The sequence below is a fragment of the Furipterus horrens genome, unplaced genomic scaffold, assembly GCF_987537825.1.
Source record: "Furipterus horrens unplaced genomic scaffold, mFurHor1.1.pri manual_scaffold_4, whole genome shotgun sequence".
In the NCBI taxonomy this organism is placed as follows: Eukaryota; Metazoa; Chordata; class Mammalia; order Chiroptera; family Furipteridae; genus Furipterus; species Furipterus horrens.
Genome location: NW_028327174.1, coordinates 171,628,794 through 171,648,577, shown reverse-complemented (window position 1 = coordinate 171,648,577; position 19,784 = coordinate 171,628,794). Strand labels below are relative to the sequence as shown.

At 41.5% G+C, this 19,784-nt stretch overlaps 1 long non-coding RNA gene and 1 pseudogene across 1 annotated transcript; one reads left to right on the top strand and one right to left on the bottom strand.

The window, feature by feature from the left end:
- Positions 1-141: 141 nt before the first annotated feature.
- On the top strand, positions 142-14,215 carry LOC150013293 (uncharacterized). The gene is made up of 4 exons (XR_016510805.1): positions 142-641; positions 5,684-5,845; positions 7,393-7,475; positions 14,105-14,215. It is a non-coding gene; the product is annotated as an uncharacterized LOC150013293 (long non-coding RNA).
- A 697-nt stretch (positions 14,216-14,912) lies between these two features.
- Positions 14,913-15,529, bottom strand: LOC150013292 (mitotic spindle assembly checkpoint protein MAD2A pseudogene; annotated as a pseudogene).
- Between the last annotated feature and the right edge of the window lie 4,255 nt (positions 15,530-19,784).

Genomic DNA, 19,784 nt, shown 5'->3' with positions numbered 1-19,784 from the left:
GCAAGAGTGCCGGAGTGTCAGAAGGGTGCGGGGATTGCCCAAGGGCATTGCAATTGTGAGCCAACTCGGAATTTCCAAATCAGTGGGGCGGCCACTGCCGCCTGTGAGGACGCGGTGGGCTTGGGAACAGGACCGCGGGCGGGTGCTGTGTGCAGAATGAGAGTATCTCACAGAACAAAGCCCTGCAGCACCTCCATCCTGCTAGCACTTCGTTTGCCACTTTCGGTTTCTCTTACCGGCTTAGCTTTTTAGCCCTGGGGTTCTGGGAACCCGCTGAGCAAGATGGCTCTGGGATCCAGAACAATCTCATAGGCCTTGGATATTGCCTCTTTTCACACGCAGCCCCTGCCCTCGGAATTCAAACTGCAAAGTTGGAAGAGCTCTTTGCAAGTCCAGACTCCTATACACACGTCATCTACCTTGGGCCTTGCTGTCTCGTACACATTGGGCTCAGGGCAACGCTAAACAGGGAAACGTTTGCAATCTCTTTGTGCAAACTGAGGGCCATGAACTCTTCTGTGGCCCCGCGTTCACCTGGCTTGGCTAGCCGCGGACACAGTAGCATCAAGAATGACTTAACAAATTGTTTTATTTGGTTTTCTAAGTCCCACCAGCCTGAACCTGGATCTACCGTCTGCAAAGTGAGTGTCTGGGCTTTCAAATGTTGCGGGGGCCGGGCATATTGGAAAAAAGATTGTTTTCCTTATTCATTAACACAACAAACTTAGAAATACCATCTAGCTCCAAGGACGCTGAAACTGAAAAGTTGAAAAAATCCGGTTCACCTCACTTACACTTTAGACAAAGAACTCAAAGTGAACCCCACGGTAGAAGTCAGCAGGGGAAAGGCTCCTATATTCATCTGATGGTACAGGGAAAGCTTCCCTGGAAAAGTGGCAGTCGAGCTGAGTTTTGAAGAAGGGAGAAGAGTTTTTGCAGCAAAGGACAAAGTATAAGGGAAGGCTAATGTGTGGAAGAATACAACGTTTTTATGAAGTTGCAAGTAATTGGACATAGCTAGACCTAAGGGAGCTGCAGTGGCAGGAGGTGAGGCTTCAGCTAGTTGGGTCACACCTCTTGTTTTATTTTGCTAGAGTAAGGATTCTGAACTTGACCCTGGAGTAATCCCCATGTGTATCTCTTCAGCCCTATTTCTTTTATTTAAATTGGACACATCAGTTACTTGGAACTATTTGCTGTTTCCCAAATGCACTTTTTCACCTTTCTGTGTTTTTGCTGTGGCTGACAAACACCTAATTTTCCCAATCTTAGATGTTACCTTCTCAAATATTACCTCTGGTATAAAGTTTTTTTCTTCTGATCAGCAGTTACTGAAAGTCTGATACTACCGGGGCTTGATAATGTAAAAATCGTGTAAATCATGGTCCCTGTCCTCAAGGAGTTCACCACATAAAGGAGGAGGAGTTCTGTGGTAAATGCCAACGAAGAAAGTATATATTGGGGTGCTTAGTAGGGAAACCTTGCACCATCTAAATAAATATTCCAAGGCTGAGAGACTTAAGATATTTATTTAGATGAAAACATGAGCAATTAAGAGACAAGTAAACAATATCTAAGTTAATACTGTTTGTATATTACGTAGACATTGTAGTTCTAAAGTTCCTACTTTGCTGCAACATAAACTGCATTTGTGAATCTGACACTGGTTAAGTATATGACATAAGCATCAATATAGCAAAACACTTCAACCAAGAGTGTTCACAATATATATTACTGGTTGATACAAATATCATTCTAGAGACTGCCAATAAAAGGCTATGAAATATGAGATCGAAAATACTTTGTGAGCTTAATTCTTTATTAAGAATAAGGGGCATACAATTGATTAAAAAAGGAAAACTATGTACTTATTTGTTGTGTGTGCATAGGATATTTCAGAAGGATACTCTAAAACTTGTAATATGGTTGCCTGTGGGGGAGAGCTGAGTTTGGGGGAGAGGCAGATGGGAGGAAGACATTTCACCAAATACCCATTTGTAACTTTGGAATATTTAACCCATCTGAATGTAGTACTTTTTAAAAATTTAAAAACATCATTACATATGCTCTGTTTGACATTTTTTTTCCTTCATGGAAATTTATCTCGATGCTGAAAATATGTCCTGATGAATATTCTGACTTTTCACTAATAGAAGTTAACACTTTTAAGAAGCATTCTTATTTACATAAAATAGAAAAAGATTAACAATAATTATGTGATTTTTGGGGGTAAAGAAATGGGATCATATTGTATATGTTGTTTGCCCCTTACCCTTTTAATTTATTGTCATGTTCATATAATAAACCTACCATATTTTTTTTTATTTTTAAAATATGTATTATTGACTTTGCTGTTACAGTTGTCCCAATTTCCCTTCCCTCTGCTCCCCTCCACCCACACATCGGTGGCCCTCCTCCCTCCAGTTGTCCCCCCCTTTTAGTCCATGTCCATTGGTTGTGCATATAGTTCTTCCACACCTACCACATTTTTAATGACTTCATAGTATGTAGGATACAGGCACTATAATTTAACCATTGTCTTATTGATGGACATTTTGGTCATTGCCAGTGTTTTACAAATAACATTAAAGAATAAATATTGTTTATTATTCTCAAATACAGGTTTGGGCATTCATGCAAGTTCTTCTGTAAGATGAACATCGAGAATTGAAACTGTTGGGTCACATGAATGCAGTTTTAAAATTGTGATAAATAATTTTCCATACCAGTTTGTATTGCTGCAGTGTGTGAGTGGGTCTTGCCAATATGGGAGATTTGTTTTTTTTTTTTTTTTTTTAGTTTTAGATTAAAACGTGATATCTAGTGTTTTAATTTGAGTTTCTTTCCCAGTGTGGTTAAGCATCTTCTAAGTAGTATTAATCAACTCTTCTCTGTCAGTGGTCCTTGTTATTTGACCATTTTTCTGTGGGGTAACTCCTCTATTTTAATGTGATATAGTAACTGAGCAAAATGGGGTCTATCCATGTGTCACCTTGATGGTGTCTGTCTATTTATCACCTTGATGCATGACCCAACAATTAGTGTTGAAGGAAACAGGTAGGTTTTTATTTACAGGGGGTTAGGGGTGGGCTTTCCTGTTCAGAACCCTGTTCTCCCAGGAGACCCAGTACCTCCCTTGCTCCCCACCAGGCTGTAAGCGAAAAACATGACCAGAAGTTCCCATATCCTTATCTGTCCTTAAGCCAGCTGTGCACAGTTCTCCATCCCCTCTGGAAGGTACACTCATGGATTTCAGAGTCGCCATCCTCTTGCAGCAGCTCTCTCACCTTCAGGACCTGGGGTACATTGTCCTCAGCATGCATGTAGTAGTTCAGGAAAACGTGTGCCGTATTGCACTGGATTATGGTGGAGTCCCGAGAGGCACATGTCCCATGAGAGTGGCTTCTCCCGTAAGTCCTTCAGAAAAGCAAAAGTCTACATTCCTGGTCACAGTTCAGCATTCCAGGCATCTCCTATGTATCCCTGCTTGGTACGGCAGGTTCCAGCACAGCTCCATCAGCTCTCTCCTTACACCCTTTCCTCAGCCTGCATGGCTGCCTTCCTCACTACAGAACACATGGTGGAATTCCCTTCTACTTCACTACAGCAGGCCACATAGCAGAATCATGACTGTAACAAACTGCACAGCTGCTTGCTGCTTCCTCTCTCAGACCTCATGGCTGACTCTTCCTTACTGCATGAATCCTTCTTCATGGCTTTCCCTCTCTCTCTGCCGACCCTTATTTAAGTGCTGATCTGGAGCTTCTTACATAACCTCATATCCAGCTCCTCTTACAATGTGCTACATTTGCCAGTTCCCCCATATCTTTTACCTTCTTTCAGCTGCCATCTTTAGTCAGGGCAAGCATTGTCGGTGACCCACGGGCCTCCACCTTCCTGGCTCTTGCACAGGTGCTGTAAGCTCCCCCAGCTATGTCATGAGTCCCTGAATGCTCTTAAAAGTCATGTCCACATTTCACCCAGGGCAGCAGCACAGCTATTAACTTGCCTTTTGTTATGAAAACTATCTTAAACACCATATCATCTGCTCCCCCTTCCCCCAACGATTGTGGGGTATATTCTCAGGAACCCCTGCTCTGCACCCTATTACAATATAATAGCACTTTTACATTAGAGATAGTGTGTGTACATGTATATATATACCATATAAAGGTTTTAATTGTTATTAGATACTTTTTACATTTTTAAATTGATTTTTAGAGAAAGGGGTGAGAGAGAAAGAAAAGAGAAACATCGATTTGTTGTTCCACTTAGTAATGAGTTGTTAGTTGATTCTTGTATGTGCCCTGACTGGGGATGGAACTCGTAACCTTGCCATGTCAGGACAATGCTCTAATCAACTGAACTACCTGGCCAGGGCTAGATAAGTTTTGACTCCTTGTTTTTGGCTTTTGTGTTTCTTTTCTTCTCTTCTTTTCTCCTCCCGCTTCTCTTTTATTTGTTATACTAGAAAGCCTTTACCAATCCATTATAAATATAGTCTCCCAAGATTTTTTTTCTAGTACTTTTATGGTTTCATTTTTTTACATTAATTTTTTTAATACACCTGGAAATTATTTTGGTGTAAAGGCTGAGGATTTTTTTTTAAAGATTTTATTTATTTTTAGAGAGAGGGGAAGTGAGGAAAGAAGAGAGAGAGAGAGAGAAACATCATCAATGGTTGCTTCTTGCACACCCCCAGATGGGGACCTGGCCCAAAACCCAGGCATGTGCCCTGACTGGGAATTGAACCGGTGACCTTTCACTTTGTGAAATGATGTCCAACCCACTGAGCCACACCAGTCAGGGGAATACATTATTATTATTAACTAAAACCCATTTCTTACTTGAATTTCTTTAGTTTTTACTTAATGTTCCTTTTCTGTCCTGGGACCCCATCCAGGATATCATATTACTTTTGTTGTCATGTCTCCTTAGGCTCCTCTTGACTGTGACAGTTTTTTAGTTTTGTCTTATTTTTTATGACCTTAACAGTTTTAAGGAGTACTGCCCAGTTATTTTGTAGACTACCCTTCAATTTGGGTTGTTTAAAATTTCTCTCATGATTTGAGTGGGTTTATGGGTTTTGGAGAGGAATATCACAGAGGTAAAGTGCTAATTTCATCATATCGTATTTGTACATGCTGTGAACATGCCATCACTATTGAGGTTGACCTTGATCACCTGGCTGAAGTAGTGTTTCTCAGTTTTCTCCATTGTGAAGTTATTCTGCTATTCTACCCCTTTTCGATACAGTACCCTTCAGAAGGAAGTTTTATTCATCCTGATGTCATTGGCTTGAAGGCATGGTCTGGCAAAGAGTAGTACTTGCTGAACTGAACTTGCTCCCTGTTATTTTGTGAGTCTGCCAGATAATTTTATCTACTTTATCAACAGGAAAATAAAAATTAGAGAATTTGAGTAACTTGCCAAAGTAACACAGTAACTGATCAAATTGGAGTTTGAATCCAGTCTTTTTGAATGCAAAGCCTGTGGTCTTTGCCCATAGCAACTGGTTTAAAGAGGGTTGTATTTACTTTGGCCATTTTTCCTAAGTATTTGTAATGCAAGTGTCCATAGATAATGTGGTTAGATCCTTTGTTATATGGAAATTTAACTCCTCTTTTCTTTTTCTTAATTTTTTAATTTTAATTTTTTAAAAAATTTATTTATTTATTTTTAGAGAGAGGGGAAGGGAGGAAGAACAAGAAGGCCTGAAACATCGATGTGCAAGAGATAGATACCTCGATCAGTTGACTCTAACACGTCTCCAACCTGGGACCTGGCTTGCAACTCAGGGATGTGCCCTGACTTGGAATTGAACTGGCCACCTTTCAGTTTGCATGTAAGCATTTCCATATTTTTGTATTATATTTTATAATACTCCTTTCTTTCTATTACCTGTGTATTTTTTTCTTGGGGTAGGTGATAGGGAAAGCCTGAAGGTAGAAATCAGAAGCTCAGGTAAGTTCTGCCTCTGCCTCTTGTTGGCTGTGTGATATTGGGAAAATTACCCAGCTTCTCAGCATGGTTTCCTTATTGGTAAAATGGTGATGAAATTAACCTTCTTAGCGATGTGAAAATTAAATGGGACTATAAGGGAAAGTTCTTTGTAAACTCTAAATTTTATAAATTCACACCCTTAGTTCTGCACCCAGGGCCTTTCTTAGTGAGTCTCCCCTCCTCCCCAGATTCACCTCCAACAACAGCCTACCTCCTCAAACTTGTTTTCTCACCATCCCCAGAATGTGCCTTATATTTTTCTGCCTTCTTAATATTGCTCTGACTCATTTACTTAATCAAGTGTTTACTGAGCACCTCACCTCCCTCAAGTCTTTGTATAAGTGTCACCTTCTCAGTGAGGTCTACAATGTCTACCCTGTTCCGAGCTGCAATCTTCTGCTCCTCGAATCTCAGTCCCCCGTAACCTGCTCTATTTTATTTCCATTACACTTACGAAATAACACAATGTTTACCTATTGTCTCTTCTCTCCACATCAACTTCCCACTAGAATTAAAATGTCATTTGGGCAGGGATCTTTGCTTTGTTTTATGATGTATCCCAGCCATCTAGAACACTGCCTGTTACAGAGTAGGTTCTGAACCAGAGGTATTTATTGAACAAATGAGTGACTGTTCACTGTGCCAGACTTTTAGCCACGCTCTGGGTATATAGTTGTGAAGAAGAGCTGGTTTCTGCCCTCATGGAACATCCAGTGTAGAATTATGGTCTGGCGGTTTCTCTGCCTGCCTGAGCTGCCCTCCTCTGGGAAATGTCACAGTGAGTTCAGAGTAGCCTTTCCTCTTAGCAGTGAGCAATTTTCAGATAATTTGCTTTTAAGTTAAAAAGGGCAAGGGGAGAGTGATGCATTCTCTTTAGTTACTCTAAGTTAAAAGTCAACAATTTTTACTATTGCAAAGACAGAATAAAATATTCCCTTTAAAGCATCAGGCCTTGCAGATAGCTGAAAGAGATCATGGGGTATGTCTGGTTTATTTTCTTTCTCTCTGTTTCTCTCCTTTCTTTTTTCCCTCCCTTCTTTCCTCCCTCCCTTCCTTCCTCCTTCCTTCCCTCTCTCTCTCTTTTTTCTTTTCACTTGAAGGAAGATGGTTGTAATTTTTCATATTATTGAAGAATGAGAGGACGTTCAGTAAACGTATTTATTGCTTTCTTTTTGTAAAATTATGAATGCTTCATCCATGAGATCCTGACCATTTCTGGAGGTTCTTCTGTATGCAGTTTGTTAATAAGAGTTTTTATATTGCTAGAATTCTTAAGAAAAGAAGAAACAAAGGAGCTTAAATTGAATGTCTTTTAAAATAATCTGCTGATTCAGCACACTTAAAACAGTGTGTCAGCAACTATTCTTTCTCTCTCCCTGTTCTGACAAGGCAACCACACAATCCAGAGAAACTTCAAGGCTGGGGATACAGCTGCAAGATGGAATGAAGAATTGAAGATATCTGCTGCACAGGTATGCAGGTGAACTAAATGATTTTTAGTATTCCTCCCAAATCTGAGGCTCTTGATCTAGATGATTTAAATTCCTAACTGCTGTTTGTTTTCACTTAATAATCCAGTTGATACATTTTATATATACATGAGGTCTGTCCAGAAAAAATCCAGCCATTGTTAAAATATAATGATGATGGTTTGCACGACATCAGTGTAACCCGGCAGCCAAGGGGAGTGGACTGGAATGCTCATGCGTGAACGATGATGACTTTGCCTTACTAGTCAGTGGGGGCAGTAGACCTCATTGAGTGAGCATGTGTACTGGGTGGTCATCACATTCAAAATGACTGAGTAAGTAGAGCAACAAATCTGCATCAGATTTTGCATTAAGCTTGACCATTCCTCTGTGGAAACTATTTGTATGGTTCAGAAGATTGCAGCTATAGGCAACTGGTGATTGGCAGCTTCATCATGACAACACACCCACACATGCATCGTGTCTTGTGCAGAGTTTTTTGGTGACACATCAAATCACCCAGGTGACTCAGTACCCCTACAGTCCAGATTTGGTGCTCTGCAACTTCTGGCTTTTCCCAAAACTAAAATCACCTTTGAAAGGGAAGAGATTTCAGATTGTTGATGAGATTCAGGAAAATACAATGGGGCAGCTGAAGGCGATTGGGGAGAACTGCCTGAGGTTCCAAGGTACCTCCTTTGAAGAGGACTGAGACATCATTGTCCTATGTACAATGTTTCTTGTATCTTCTATCTTCTTCAATAGATGTCTCTATTTTTAATATTACATTGCTGGATATTTTCTGGAAAGACCTCATATATCAATGTTTTCTAGATAATTATTTTAATTTTTTACCTTTGCTATCAAATATCTTCAACTTAAGTTTGATATTTCATTTGAATTTTCTTCTATGAACACAAATTCTGATGTACTTATGAATTGTTCTGCCCCATCATCTTTTTGTCAGAAAAAAATTGATAAAGGAAACTTGTGGCAGTAGCCTCAAATTGTTGTAAACAATTTCTATGATGTCCCATAAACCCATGATATGACATAAAAATCTACTCTGCAAGATTATTTTTAGCATCTTCTTGTACTTGGTAACAACTTAATTTTGTTTAACAATTGCTATGTTGTGAATAAACTCTTAAAACATCCTCTAAAACAAAGAACAAAAGAAAAACTCAACACAGTGTTCCTTATGCAAGGTCTCCTCTAATGCAGTTGACTGATGTATAAATCCTCTAGTGTGCCCACATCACCCTGTGGACACATCTCTGTCATAGCATTTATGTAAATATGTGTATGTTATAAACACTGATGGTGATACCGTCTTCCAGAAAGGGTTCAGAGCCATTTCCAAAGATACAAGAAAAACCAAAAAAAAAAAAAAAAAAAAATACAACCCCCAAATCACACATACACACACACTCACACAATCCAAGATGCCGTAAATTAAAAGTACAGAGAGCCCTGGCTGGTGTGGCTCAGTGGATTGAGTGCTGGCCTGAGTACTGAAAGGTCACCAGTTTGATTCCCAGTCAGGTCACATTCCTGGGCCAGGTCCCCAGTTAGGGGTGTGCAAGAGGCAACCACACATTGATGTTTCTCTTCCTCTCTCCCTCCCTTCTCCTCTTTCTAAAAATAAATAAATAAGATCTTTAAAAAATATTAAAAAAAAACTTCCAGCCAAGATGGAGGCCTAGACTAACACGCTTTGTCTCCCTCCACAACTAAGAAGGGCTATAACTACTGCAAAACCAGAAATAACCAGAAGTGCCAGAAAATAAAGCTACATGGAAGTCCAACGTATGAAGTTTATAAACAAGTGATGCCCATCTGGATGGGTAGGAGGGGTGAAGCCAGGGCGGAGAGGTCAACCTGTGCTGGTGGCAGCAGCTGCAGTGATGAGTGGTGGGACTGCGGTAAGCACAGACACCCATATTTAAGGGGAGGCGAGAAGCACCTGGGAGCACCCCTGTCTGCAGACCAGACCTGTCAGCTCGCCATTCCAACAGGGGAAGGCAGACCCCCACTGCCTTGGAGTGTGAGGCCCAGAGGTTGGGGATGGAGGAGGAGGTTGTCTTGTCTCTCAGTGGAGAGAGAACGGCAGGAATCCATCTGGGACCCCTGCCCCCACACAAAGCGCCACAGCGTGGTGAGAAGGGTCGCCCAGTAGTGATGAGTGCACACGGCTCTGCCCCCTATAGCGTAGAAGGTGTGACAGCCCCGCCAAGGAAGCAAAGAACTGCCAGGATGGCAGGGATAATGATACAGATCCCAATCACGCAGCTGACTAGAAAGCAAGTACATGAATTAACAGACGAACAGATAGATAACCTTTCTGAGTCTCAGGTCAGGGCTATAGTTATAAGACATCAACAGAAATAACAGTGGGACTTAATCAAGACAGGAAAGGAATGAAGGCTAGTCCTGCTGAAATGAACAAAAACACATACAAAACAAGTGGTGAGGGAAGGAAAACCAGGGATGAAATCAACAAATCAGAACATAGGGAAGGAACAAACAGTCAACCAGTGCAGAAAGAGGGAACAAAAAAGTGAGGAAAATGAGGAGAAGCTCAGAAACCTCTGGGACAACTATAAGAGAGTAAACATCTGAATTATAGGGTTGCCAGAAGGTGAAGAAGAACTAGAAGTTGAAAAATTATGTGAAAAAATGAAGCAGAACTTCCCTCACTTGGGGAAGGAAACAGACTTACAGGTCCAGGAAGCACAGAGAGTTCTAAATAAACTGGACCAGGGAGAACCACACCAAGACACATTATAATCAAAATGTCAAAAATTAAAGAGAGAATCTTAAAAGCAGCAAGAGAGAAGAAGAGAATTATGTACAAAGGGGTACCAATTAGATTATCAGCTGACTTCCCAGAGACTCTTCAGGCAAGAAGGGACTGGCAAGAAGTATTCAAAGTAATGAAAATCAAAAACCTACAACCACGATTACTCTATCCAGCGAAACTGTCATTCAGAATAGAAGGGCAGAGAAAGTGCTTCCAGGACAAAGTAAAACTGAAGGAGTTCATCAGATCCAAACCACTGTTATATGAGATGTTAAAGGGACTTGTTTAGAAGAAAGAGAATTAAAACTATGAACAATAAAATGAAAACTGTATCACAACAACAAACAACAGAAGCTAAGGAATTGAAACAAAGGCAAACTAAGGCAATGAGAGTGGAAAAAGAATTATGGGTATGGGGAACATATGGGGGGAGGTCAGCGGGGAGGGAGAAGGGAGGAAAGGGGGGAGATGATGCAGGAATTAAGCATAATAGGAGGGAGTGGAGTAGACAGGAAGATGTTGAGACGAACTATATGCACAACCAATGTGCATGGACTAAGGGTGAGGGACAACTGGAGGGAGGAGGGTCACTGGGTGGAGGGGAGCAGAGGGAAAAGAAATTGGGACAACTATAACAGCATAATCAATTAAAAATATTTAAAAAATATTTAAAAAGTGCAAAAAATGAAGAAATGGAGCCAGGGACAAAGCTAAAAATGAGTATAGGAATGACCTTCACAGTTGCTGCAGCAGGGCCATGAATTTGTCTCTAATCTGACAGCCTCATTGGTCCCACAATTCATGATATCTATAGATAAAAAACAAACCTGTTACTTTCGAGAAGTAAAACTATTCCCTGAACTGAGATCAGACTGGACTGTCTTCCAGAGATGCTCATAAAGAGAACATTGTGTTATATGAGCAGCAGTGTCCTTGACAGCATTCCTGACAGGGTAGCCAGTTCACAGGGATGCCTCTTATAGGCTGATGGCAACACACCAGAAAGCAATCCCATAAGTTAAAGCAGTACTTTTGAGGTGGAGCACAGTCTCAATGATCATGGCTCCATGATGTTCCATTTCCTGTACCTACTACAGTTATTGGTATAGAGCGGCTGTCAAGAAGTATTTTTTTATTGAATGCCAAGTGGAGAAGACCAGTTCAAAGACTCCCTCTAGAAAGGTCCCCCTGATTACCAAGACCTAAAATCCTGCTCCCCAACTCTGCACTCCTTTTGTAGCTATCAAGCAATGCATTTTTGAAATACTTCTTCTACTGTTGGGTTAAACTGCCATTTCAGTATTTTAATATTAAATTTCTCATGTCTTCTCCAAATATGGGAGTGAGACCAGGGGAATTTGTATGTGTGTGCACACATTTGTTAGTGTTGGGTCAAGAAAGTACCTTACTCATCAAACGGGGGGCCAGTTTGCAGGTCACCTTGAGAGTACTGTTGGCATAGATCCAGACTCCCACATCCAGGCTGTCCTTCACAGCAGAGGCAGGGTTGGTCGTGGTGCTACAGTGGGCCTTTTGCCATGGTTCCCTGTGCTGCGCATTAGGAAGACCCGGTCCCAGGTCGTAGTAGCTCTGGCATTAAAAGAGACTCAGAGCTGAGCTGGCAGCTCTTTACAATCCTGCAGAGGAATTGGCATGAGTTGAACTCACAGGTTAGGGTTTAGTCATTTTAGCTGGCAGAGTTAGAGGCTTGGGGATAGGGCTTGGTGTAAGGTTTTTTCTTTTTGGAGGGTGTCACCACCTCTCAGTTCTGACTTATTATCTTCCTGTTGTTACTGATATTGTAAAGGTATTTCAGAGCAGGAATTTGGTCCCCAAGTACAGCTTTCTGTTTGCATAGTTACAGTGATATCTGCCTCATGATGAAGATGCTCATCTTCTGATGTGTTACTTTATGTTGTTCACACTTCAACAGCAATGGCACTGCCAGAACAAAGACAGGAAACTGGGAGAGGGAATGTAGTGGCTAAGGATATGGGTTTTGATGGAGGCCTGCACAGGTCCCAACCTGTCCAGGGCTTGGGGCTTCTCTCAGCCTCATAAAGCAAAGTAGAGGGTTTGTCTTCTGGGAAGACAGGGTCTGAAAAAGCCTCCTGCATAGTTGGCTTTGGCATCTTTCAGGAATAGGAGGGTGAGGGTTGAGGCCTCATGAATTTGTTTTTCAGTTGAGGTAGAGAGAAAAGATTGTGGTTATAACCAGGAAATTCAGTATGAGACGTGGTTACCTATAGAACTCATCACTGTTAACCCAGCCTGGGCTCCATGACAGTTGTCAAAGTGGATTTCTTAATAGTAAAATAGTAATAATACAGTTTTAAAAAGGAATATGGATTCTGGAAACTGACTCCCTGGGTTTAAGTCCTGGCCCTGCAATAAGCAAGTTACTTATCCTTTCTGTGCCTCAATTTCCTCATCTGTAAAAAGGGATAATAATAGCACCTAGTCCATATGGTTATTATGAAGAGTAAATGAGGTAATACATGTAAAGTGGTTAGAACAGTGTCTATATGTTGTAAACATTATCTAAGTGGTTGCTAGTAATTACAATGGCCATAAGAATTACTGTCCTATTCAAACAGAGGGACTGATATAGCTAGTAAGACTACATAGTGTTGATTTATTAAAATGTTGAGTGCCTGCTGTGTGCTAGGGTCTTTTCTAGGTCAGTGAAATAATGCTGACCACGACAGACATAAACCTCTCCTTTATGGACTTACAGATGAATGGGGGCACAGACATTAAACTAACAATTACTTAAGTATATAAATCGGCTCTCTTATTAGGGAAGTTGACTCTTGGGCCAAAGTTCAGACATTTCAGTGTTAAGAATTCCAGTATACAATGTCCCCCCCCCCTTTTTTTTTAAATAGAAAAGAGAGTATACTGGTTATCTAATACTGTATGACAAACTGCCCCCAGCATTGGTGGCTTAAAGTAACAACAATCACTTATTTGCTCAAAATTCTGCAGTTAGGGCAAGGCTTAGCAGGAGTAGCTCATCTTTGTTCTGTGTGGTAATTGCTGGGATGGCTTGACTAGGGCTAGAGAATCCTTCCAAGCTGTATCACTCACATGCTGTCTGTTGGCTGGGAGCTCAGCTGGGAACATTGGCCAGAACCCCAGTTCTCCTTCATGTGATGTCTTCACCTGGCTGAGCTGGGCTTCTCACAGCATTGTAGCTGGGTTCTGAAGTGGATCACCCCAAGGGGATAGGCCACAATGTGTAAGCACCTCTTAAGGCTCTGCTCACATCATACTTGTTAACGTCCTCTTGGCCAAAGCCCGTCAGTGTCTTGGCCAAGTCCAGAGTCAGTGTGGGAGGGGACTATACAAGAGTGGGAATTCTGAGTGAGAATCAATAGGTTTTAGTAAAGTAAAAGACTACCACAGAGAGAGGCTAAGTCTACATCTTTTTTTTTAATCAAAGGATTAATTTATTCATTATTATATATTCTAACAATTTGTTTATTATTTATTTATACTTATCCCTCCCCAGAACCTCCCCTATGCTGAGGTTATTTGGAGTGGTTCACAACCTGGGGCCTGGAGTCTGAAATCTGAGGCACCCTTCTCTCTCATTTTGTGGCTTAGGTGGGGGCATAGTCCAGGCAGAACTGGTGTGTGCTTTTGGATACTTCAGAAGGGGGACCTAGGCACACCCATAAAGGAGGTGACACCTAGGAGGGTTGATTGGCAGGCTAGAAGACAAATTATCTGGATAAAGGCACTTTTATCTCAGTGGGGGCTGATGGTTGGATGGGAGTGTTTATAAGGGTAGGGTGGAGTCATCTGATGGACGTGTTATTTGCAGTTGCAGAGAGAAATGAAGGGAGTTCATCTTCACCGGGCCATCTGCAGGTTCAGTAGAGGCTGCTGTGTGTCTTTGCTGCTTTAAGGGGAAGGTGACACAGGCATCAAAGCCAAAGAGGTATGTAGTGATTAGGCCCATCACCCATGTGGTGGTTTTGGAGTGATTTCCTCTCAAGGAGGACAACAATAGAGGTGACTGGGTACAGGATGTCCGCTATCAGGGTTTGGAGGAAATCACTCCAAGGCCAGTGATGAATTTTTTAAAAAGATTTTATTGATTTTTTAAAAATGTACACATTTGACTTTATTATCATAGAGCTTGATTTTATGAAACACAAAAAGGCATCTTTAAAAATTCCCTGTCACCAAAATTTAAACAGAAGAAATAGCGATAGCTTTGTAAGTGTAAATTATATATATTAAATCAAATAATTGGAGATTTCGTTCAATATGGAAACTATACAAATGAAATAAAGGGCAAAAGGACCTAATGCAACTTGACCAAAAGGTCTGATTACAAAGGCATCTAGCTTTATAGTAAAAGTTTTCCCATCTTGTTACCACCTTCAAAGAAAGTAACGTGACAGCATTCATGTCACCTGTTGGCTCCCTTTCGGACAGTATACAAAAAATTATGTGAGCTCTACAGAAAGTCAAACAGGTACCAGAACATGGGACAATTATGCACAGTTCAGTAAAGTATCATGTTAACTTTTCCCCAACTAAACAGCAATGAAATACATCACGAACTATAGTTGACCTGGTTCAGGAAACACATGTGAAAATTAGGTTTTGTCCCCGGCTCCTCTTCAGTCAAGGACGGGGATTTTGTAGGTCACCACGCTGTTTACTTTGTGGATTGTAGTAGTGAAGGACCGCATGCGGACCTGCTCAGAATTGATGATGAACTGTGGTCCTGACTCCTCCCACATTTTGGGTACGACCAAATCTTTGTCTGTGTAGATCAGCAGGTCAGATGAGCAGGAAACTTCCAACAGGGGCGGAAATGCCACCATGGCTGTGATCTGTCTGATCACTGAGCGGATTTCATCCTGGATGGCTTTCTGAGATTTTTCTCTGGGTGTACTGTCATCTTTGGCAGTTTTGTCACACTCGATATCAAACTGCCATCTTTCACGGACCTCACCACTCTCAATATTTGAGATGACGACCACCAATTTCTGAACTGAACACTTGTATAACCAGTCTTTTAGTTGTTCCATCACATTATTTAGGTATTTCATGAGCTCAGGATCAGTAGTTATGAGCAAGGTGAGTCGTATTTCTGCATGCGAGTAAAAGTCTTGGAGGGATAGATGCCACGCTGGTATAAAATGCTGTTGATGCCAAACGAGAAGAACTCGGCCATGATCTCAGCGCTGCTGCTCAGGGTGATGCCCTGCTCCCGGGAGAGCTGCCGCGCCATGGCCAGGCCCATGGCCACGGTGCGTGCCCCCAGTACTCGGCGACTGTGCTTGGGGACCACAGGGCTCCGCCAGATTTTATTGATTTTTATAGTAAGGGTAAAGGAGGGAGAAGAACATTGATGAGGGAGAGAAACAAATTAGTTGCCCCTCGTACATGCCCCAATGCGGGACCAAACCTGCAATGTAGACATGTGCCTCACCAGGATTTGAACTGGCCACCTTTCAATCTGCAGGTCAATACTCAACCCACTGAGTTCAGCTGATAATCTTTATCCTGGTGTTCAGGTCATACGTGTAGATGACAAAGAAAACAGGAGCAAGGATCATCTCAACCACTGACAGAGAAGTATACTGATATGGAGGCAGTGAAATAGAGCAGGATCAACTGGCCCAATATAATCCCAGCAAACAGCAGAATTCCCTGAGGGTATGCCAGGGGCGAGAAGTACTTGAAATCCGCCATGGTGTGGGCCCAACTCTCTAGGGGCATAGATGATCTCTTTACTTTCTAAATCTATATTTTTAAATTTTTTCTCCTCAAATGCATATGCCATATTCCCTGTCTCTAAGATACCAGGAGAAGTCACATAAACAAGAAGTGAGGTTTCTCCTGTATCAGAAGCCCTGTACCTTTGTACAGGTTATATAATTTAGAGTATTATTATTCTATGTAAGTAGATGCTTTCCTCTGGCTGAAAGTATGTGAAGAAAGAAAGAATAAATTTAATTAACTGTTATTTTGACATACAGAGCAAGAGTTTTGCTAGTAAAAGAGAAACAAGGTAGGAGGGTCCCATGGTTATCCGAGTCCTGTAAAAGCATACACATACAAATTTTGTGTCAGGAGGAGGCAAACTATGGGGTATCCAGTCTGAAGTATAATGAAAAAGACATGTGGCAGACAAAACAGATTGGCAGGAGGGATACTAACATGTTCAGGAGAGTAGAATAGCTCAAAGGGAAGCCTGTGAAAGGAGAATGTATGCTGGAGCTGTGCTCACCAGACTGAAAGTTCCTTAAAGGGTGGGGCTGCGTCTGGCCTGTTGATGTCAATACCTAGCTCACTGTCTAATAGAGAGGAGGCACTCTTAAGTGCTTGTTGAATGGATACAGACATTAAGATTTGAAGAAATCACAGAGTTCTCTCTCTAAATAGAATGATCCTTTTGAAAATGTCACTTTGGGATTGTTGGAGGTGGCAGGGATCAAAAAAGGTCACTCCTTTGATTAAAATCCTTTGATGGTTTCCCACCTCATGCTCAAAATAGGCCTTCCACAACATACAAAAAATATCCTCATCACTTTTTAAATGTACAGAATTAAATATCCCATTTATTAATTTATAAACCATAATAAAACCAGTCACTTCCCCCAGAAGCATAAACTGAGGCAGAGATTTGAGTGCAAGTCATTTGTTTAAGAGATGATCCCAAGAAGTGCCAGTCAGGAGTGAAGTGAGGCAGGGATAGGAAGGAAGCCAGTGTGCAGTTACCACTCTGGGTAAGTGGGGTTGTCTTGCTGGAGAGCCTCTGGGAGACAGTGCAGTACATGCTTCAAAGTTGTTTCACCCCAGGAGTGAGGAAATAAGTTTACCCATCTACTCCTTCACACCATTTTACTACTGCTCCCACAGGCATAAAGCCACTCCATTCTGGCTTGTATGCAGTCAGAGAAGGCTCTTGGGACCAGAGGAAGCCTACAGGCAGAGTTGCAGGTGCTTGCAGTGAAGTTTTTGGATATATGAAGCATGCAAGTAAATTTATAGTTCACTAGGTTTGGGTCCTATCCCCACTAAGTGACTTCTATTATTTGGCATCTGACTTAGGTCTGCCTACAGAGAAGAATATGTCTTGCATTGTCTATTTGATGCTGCCTCCAAAATATCTCCTGAATCAGTCCATCTCTTGTCCAGGCTGCCAACCTTCTTTGTACTGTATCAGGAAACTCTTAACTGCTCTCAACCTTTCTGTTCTTGCCCTCCCCCCCCATCCATTCTTTCTCACAGAGCCACAGCTATCTTCATAAAATAAGAATTGAATAATGTGTTCCTTGGCTAACTTTTTGGGGGTTTTTCATTGAATGTAGCAGAAACTCACATACAGTTTCAAAGTGGTTTACTGTCTGACCCTCGCTCAGATCTCACCGTTTTCCTTTCACTATGTACTCTTCAGCTCCAACTTTTCAGAACTGAGAGAATATGCCAAAGGCCCTGCTATAGAGCTTTTGTACATCCCCTTTTCTCAGCCTAGATCATAGACCCAGAATATTCTTCCACCAAGTCTTCACTTTGTTTCATTTTCATCTTTCTTGACTGTTAGGTCTTTGCCAACACCTCTCCCAACTCCCTCCCATGCTATCCCCCACCCCAAACAAAACTAAAAACAAAACAAAGTTTCCTAGGTGTACTCCTTTCCAGAACTCTATACTTTTGCTTCAGAGTAAATCTATGGACCAGACCTCCCCAGATTGGTACTCTCGCTTTAACCGCTTTTCTTTAAGACCAGAAATCTCCAAGGTCAAAGAAGAGTCTTAAGGGGACTAGACAGGTTATATAAATGAGTGGGTGGAGACAGTAGCAATGTAGAGAGCACATAGCAACCACTCACAATTCCAGCTATTTGTTGCCAGAATTTGCTGAATTGATTTTTTTCCCCAAGAGACCACAAATCCTAATTTTCATGAGCACACTAATTTTTAACTTGGAATTAAAAAAAAAAAAAAATTAAAGTCCCCTGAGTAGAAGAGCCAAAACTATCTTGAAAAAGGGCAAAGTGGGAGGTCTCATACTGCCTGATTTCAAAAGTTATTACAAAGCTACAGTAATTAAATCAGGGTGGTTCTGGCATAAAGACAGATACATTGAGCAATGTAATAGAACAAAGAGCCCTGAAATAAATCCTTACATATAGTCAGATGACTTTCAAAAAGGATTCCAAGAGAAAAAAACCCCAAAAGGCCTGAGTTGGCTAACAAAACAAGTTTATCATGGTGTACAGTTGGAAGCCTTTGTCTTCCATCAGTGAATCTCAAACTTGAGCATGCATCAGGACAGCCTGGTGGGCTTAAAACAGATTGCTGGGCTCCACCCCCATATTTCTGAATCAGTAAGGTTGGAGTGAAGCCTGAGAATTTGCATTCCTAACAAGTTCCTAGGTGTTGTGAGGCTACTGCCACAGCCCAAGGGTTACACTTTGAGGGCTGCTACATTAGATAATACTGCAGACTACTCTGTTTATTTCTGTGTTATCTGTTTGTGATAACTCTTTGGTTCTGGAGTCTGTGAAAGTCTTTAAGTGTCTGCCATGCCCTTAAGCCATGCATCGTGCCATGTGCCCCTGCTTCTTTGGCCAGAAGTATGCTGTAGAAAAAGGCTAGACCGAACAGAGTAGGCATGGAAACTCTGGCGAGTTTTGCACAATATATGGTGAATAATCCAATTAAAATAATTACCTCCAATTTTGAATTCAAGACGCAGGAAGGCATGTCAGGTAGAAGCAGAAGCTAAAATAAGCTTAATTCTGATGGAATGACAAATATAGTTAGGTCCCCAGAATTGCCTCTATTTACCTGGAGCAGTATGAACCACATTCCACATCCATGAGGCCTGTGTGGCTGCTGAGATGCTTCCTATGCTCCCCCACTTTCTGGTGTGACCCTATTATAAACTTGGGTTTCTCTCCTAAGGAGGGCAAGTCTCTGTTCCCTGTTTCCTGGAAGATCCTCCCACCCTCTGTTTCGATAGCTCTGGTATCTCCATCATAACACTGAGTTTCTGCTTTTCTATGGAAGGAAATAATATTCCATTTTGATCAAGAGATGTGACTCCTTAAGGATCAGTTTCTATTGAGTTTAAGAAAAACTACGAACTGTGCCTTCACCCATAAGATAGGAATTTTTCTCTCTGCCAAAATGCCTTCTAATAATTGCAGTGCATGACTCTTAGGGGACATCCTGAGATTGCTCTAAAAATCTGTAAACAGCTCATCCCAGCATCCTACTTCTCCTGATTGCTCCTCGCCAGTTAATTTAGTGGGCAGCATTAAAAAAAAAAAAAAAAAAAAATCTTAGCAGGCTTCCCTGCCTGTAGCCTCTCCAGTCGTTTCTCCCCCGAAAAAGGAGAAAGCAGATTGTAGTTTTGAAAGGGGATAGGAAAACAATGCTACAAGCAAGTACTGTCTACAGCGGAAAACATGGCCTTCACAAAGGTAGTGAGTTCCTCCTTATCAAGGGAGTGGCGAGAGGCTGCCTGGCTGC